The sequence below is a fragment of the Anopheles merus genome, chromosome 2L, assembly GCF_017562075.2.
Source record: "Anopheles merus strain MAF chromosome 2L, AmerM5.1, whole genome shotgun sequence".
Classification (NCBI taxonomy): domain Eukaryota; kingdom Metazoa; phylum Arthropoda; class Insecta; order Diptera; family Culicidae; genus Anopheles; species Anopheles merus.
In genome coordinates this window covers 23,034,285-23,039,052 of record NC_054083.1, presented here as the reverse complement: position 1 = coordinate 23,039,052, position 4,768 = coordinate 23,034,285, and the positions used below count along the sequence as shown (strand labels likewise).

Sequence of the window (4,768 nt, the reverse complement as noted above, 5' to 3'; positions counted from 1 at the left end):
GATGATGTGGCTAATACATTTAGGTTCGTGTAAATGTCTCCCAAATTGTGTAGAGAAGTAGTGATTCGAATACATGTCATCGATGTGATTTGTAACTCCCCGACTTTCTCGTGTGTCTAATAAATAAATAGCCTCTCTCTGTAAATTGTAGAGAAAAGCGAATACATTCTTCGAAAGAAAACTTCTGCAACAGTCTCTGTATGTAGTAGAAATAATTAAGCTGGTGCGTTTATTACTTGTGTTATGGGGGTGCGATTGTTCTGCGAATACATTGGCCGCATCGCTGATGCTGTGTTAGTGGTGAGTGGGATTCGAAGTTCTACTGAACCGATTTCACCCTTGCGACGCTTAGAATTAGTGTAAGATGAAAGTGTAAATGAAACGTAAAGACGCAATGCGCGAAGGCTTAAACGATGCAATACAATACGCTGCTCGCGAATCCATATGCTCTCTTCCTCTCTCTCTCTCTCTCTTTCGCTCTTCCTTTTCTCTTTGCGGTGCATCACTCTCAACATTTAACCTTTCAGGCTACTCATGCCGGCACGCATAATTTCGTCCACAAGCAGTATGTTAACGGCAATGATGGTGGAGGAGTTGAGAATTTGCTTCTTCACGATGTAAGTTGTCGAAGATGCCCAGATCGACCGGTTTCATCGGCTCGCCGGGGACAGATCCAGCCCGATCGGTTCCTCGTTCAGCAGACCCCCCTCCTGCAGCCGCACGATCGTGTCCTGGGCGTCGTACCCACTGTTCACGGCCAAAATCTTCGGCACCACCAGCATGGCGTCCGCGTACGCCTGAATCGCGAGGCGGCGTGTCTTTCCCTTCACCGTCTTGGCGTACTCGCGCAGCTTGTTGTGCACGCGCACCTCGAACGCACCCGCTCCCGGTACCAGCTTCTTGTCCTCGACCGCATTGTTGATCGAGCGCAGCCCATCGCGGATCGCGTCCTTGATCTGGGCCAGCGTGTGCTTGTTCGGGCCCTTCATCAGAATCGTCACCGACAGTGGGTTCTTGCAGTCCTCCACGAACGTGTACTTGTTCTCGCCCAGCACGTGCTCGTACACCTGCCCGGCAAAGCCGAGGCACGATTCGTCCATGTTGTCGAACGAGTTCATCGCCATACCGCCACAGGCCAGCGCCAGGCGCTCCATATTGCGGCGCTTGGCACGGGCGCAGCGCTACGATGCCCTCCTTCGCCAGCATGTCCAGCGACATTGGATCGATGCCATTCTGGTTGATCACGACGAACGTTTTGTCCGTACCGTCGCACACCTTGCGCTTCAGCTCGATCACCTTCTTCACCCGATCCTCGATGAACTCGCGCTCGGCCAGCACGAACTTTTCGCGCTCCTCCGCGTCTTGTAGAAGAAGCCCGAGTTCACCTCCGACTTTTCGTACTCCATCGACACGTTGCACGTGAGAATGTACGCATTTTCCACGCGCTTCGGCATGTCCGGGTGGCGAGCACCGTGGTCCATCACGATACCCTTCACCAGCTGCGTGTCCGTGGCCGACTTGTGCTGCATCTCCATCAGCTCGACCATGTGCAGATCGACCGGCTTACCCTCCGTGCGGATGGCCAGCACCGCATCGACGCACACGTCCGTCAGCAGATCGGCCAGATCCGGGTGCACCTTGGTGCGGAGCGAGGTGCGCGCGCAATGTTGAGCAGATTTTCCCGGTTCACCTCAATCGGGTGGGCGATCTGTTCGAGAATGTCCAACGCCTGCAGCCGGGCCTGGTCGAACCCGTCCGCGATGATGCGCGGATGCAGCCCGTCCGCGATGTACAGGTCGGCCTGCTTCAGCAGCTCGCCAATGATCAGCACGATCGAGGTGGTTCCGTCCCCGGTCACATCGTCCTGGGCCGTACTGGCACGGGCAATCAGCGACGCAGTCGGATGCTTGATCTGCATCTCGTGCAGTAGCACATTGCCATCCTTGGTGATTTTGATGTCACCGGCACCCGAAACCAGCCTGTGGGTGTGTGAGTGAGTGTGAAAGTGAGGTTAGAAAACGGGTCAGGTGAGTCAGAAGATGGTAAAACAGCCTATCGCGTCGACTGCAACGCATTTCTTTGCCGAAATCTAATCTTTTCTTCATTTGGGAACAATTTTTATGAAAAGTATCCCCGCAATCCCACACTTATGAACTTATGACGATTTTTTGCGAACAGTTGTTCACTTCCTACTCACATTTTCATTGTTCCCTTCGGGCCGAGATTGGTCTTCATCACATCCTGAATGCCCTTCGCGGCGGTGATGTTGATGGCCAAACGCCTGTGCCGCACGGGCAAACTCGGCCTTCGGATTAAGCAAGCTAATTGAGGCCATTTTAACACTGTGCTACTACTTTTACAATGAAATTGTCTGAGCTCGAGATCGAACTTCACTGCAGCGGCCCAGTCGGTGTTTCGAACAGAGTGACCAGAAATACCGATTTATCTGTATTCCTACCGATTTTTTATATGCCTACGGATTCACAGATGACCGCCCTAAAACTACGATTTTCCATTTATCCTACCGAAAATCACAGATATTTGATTTTTCATTCGTTTAAGCTTAATCTGTGGCGCTTGGGATGCTGTTTCAAGGATTTCTAACCTCATTTGTTACTTATCGCGCAGAGGCACGTTTGTTTGCCTGGCACTTTTATCTGTTAAGATTTAATGTTCATAATAAGTAGAAAATGTCAGTTGAATGGATTCCAAGAATTGCTCGTCAAAGAAAATCATTTTAAATTTGAATTTGCATTTCGCTGTCGGCGGTTAACCGTAGAGTTGGTAACCAGATTTACACACCCCAAGTGCCACAAATCCACTAAACGACCACTAAACGGCTTCTAAACGACTCAAGTTCTCTACCTAAACGGAATATAAAAAGACTTCGTTTAGCAGACGGCAAACGACTCATGCATTCTAAAAATAGCGAAAACCCAAGTGCCACAAATCCACTAAACGACCACTAAACGGCTTCTAAACGACTCAAGTTCTCTACCTAAACGGAATATAGAAAGACTTCGTTTAGCAGACGGCAACGACTCATGCATTCTAAAAATAGCAAAAAAGCTGGTGGCGCCATCTGTTTGTGGGATACCCAACCTGTGGAGCTTCCTCGCTTGGAGGAGGAGAGCTTTCTCATTTCTTCTGTACTGGTTGTATGGTTTCGCATTGAAGTTATGCATCGCTAGAACTAGAACGGCGATACAATTGTTTAATTACTAAACTCCAATGGAAACCACCAGTACTGAAGCAAGTGAAGTGAGATTGAGCAATGGTCATTGGTGTTGATACCCACGTATCTGACCACACGACCATTCACAAGATATTTTGCTCAGAAAGTTATAAGGCTATATAAGTCATGATAAGATGAAACTTGTCGAAACACATTGCAAGAACAGGATAGCAATATAATGATGAGTTGTAATACGCCATCTATTGATCAACCAATGAAGCTGTGAAGCTTTCATTTTTTTCCTATGGATATTCAATTTTCCAGTCGTTTAAGCTTAATCTGTGGCGCTGGGAAGTTGGCAACCAGCATACCCGGGTATTCCATACGTTTTGATGCAAAATATTAACGATTTTCATAGGTAAACAATGCTTTCTATATTTCAATGCTGTAAGCAAGTTATGACGACCATATATTCTCTTCTATTCATTTATTCATTAAGTTTTTTTCATTTTTTGATAAAAATAACGGTCAAATTGAAATTTGGAATCGCTTGATTTTGACTCGAAAATAAGCACAATACGAAAAGAGGAAAAAGAGAAACGTCATTCTCCATACAAAATGTATGGAATACCCGGGTATGCTGGTTGCCAACTTACATGGTAAAGTTAAAAAAATTCAAAAAAATACTTACAGGCTGTTTAAAATTACAACTTATGCACCAAAAAATCATAAATAAAGTAAAAGGGGGGGCTACGGAAAAATTTCAGGTCAATAAAAGCAATGAATCAAAAGTTATTGCAGTTCGAAGCTGAAAAAAATACCCGGGTATCCGGTTGCCAACTTAAAGGTTTAAAAGCGGTTGCGTTCTCAACAGTGCTCCTGTCGAAATCTGCCAATATAATCTGGCCACACTGGTCCGCAGGGCAAAAGCTCGCTCGAAAGGTCAATAACCGTCGCAAAAAACGTCAAAAACAACCGTCGCTAGCGCCTCGAAATCGTTGCGAGTTTCGCTCGCTGGCGACGTCGCTTTGCAGTACATGCGACGTCGGTTTTGACGTTTTGCGACGGTTTTTGCGACGGTGGCCGCCAAAAAGCTCGCCTTGCCCTGTGGGCAAAGTGACCAGAAATATCGATGTATATATATATTTAGGGTTTGAAGGAAAAAAAAATCTCAATTTTTAATCATTGAACTATAAAACTCAGCCCAACAATCAAATCAATCCAAATAATCAGCGAAAATCTAATGACAGCACGTATGATTAAATCGTATCCAATGGAGCACTGCTGCGGCCCTAAGCGATCACGTGGAGCCCCAAGAAAAAGAACTTGTCACCACTGAGAAAAAAATGTGCATCTTAGTCCTTCTTTGGCTTAGAATTCCCAGTACAATGTTCACATCGACACTTCAGAAAAGACTTCATTTGTGTAACCGCTGAACAAATCTAATCCATATCCCAGATAAAGGATGCATATTCTCGTGAGATGGAACTTTGATTTTGCTTATTAGTACCCAACCCCCCACCCCTCCCGCTTAACACTTCTTTCGCTTTTACTTTTTTACTCAGTTAAGTTTCGAGTTTTAACCGTCATGTG

The 4,768-nt window shown here is 46.5% G+C and overlaps 1 pseudogene; it reads right to left on the bottom strand.

Annotated features, from left to right (window-relative positions):
* Positions 1–483: 483 nt before the first annotated feature.
* Positions 484–2,440, bottom strand: LOC121593702 (annotated as a pseudogene).
* Between the last annotated feature and the right edge of the window lie 2,328 nt (positions 2,441–4,768).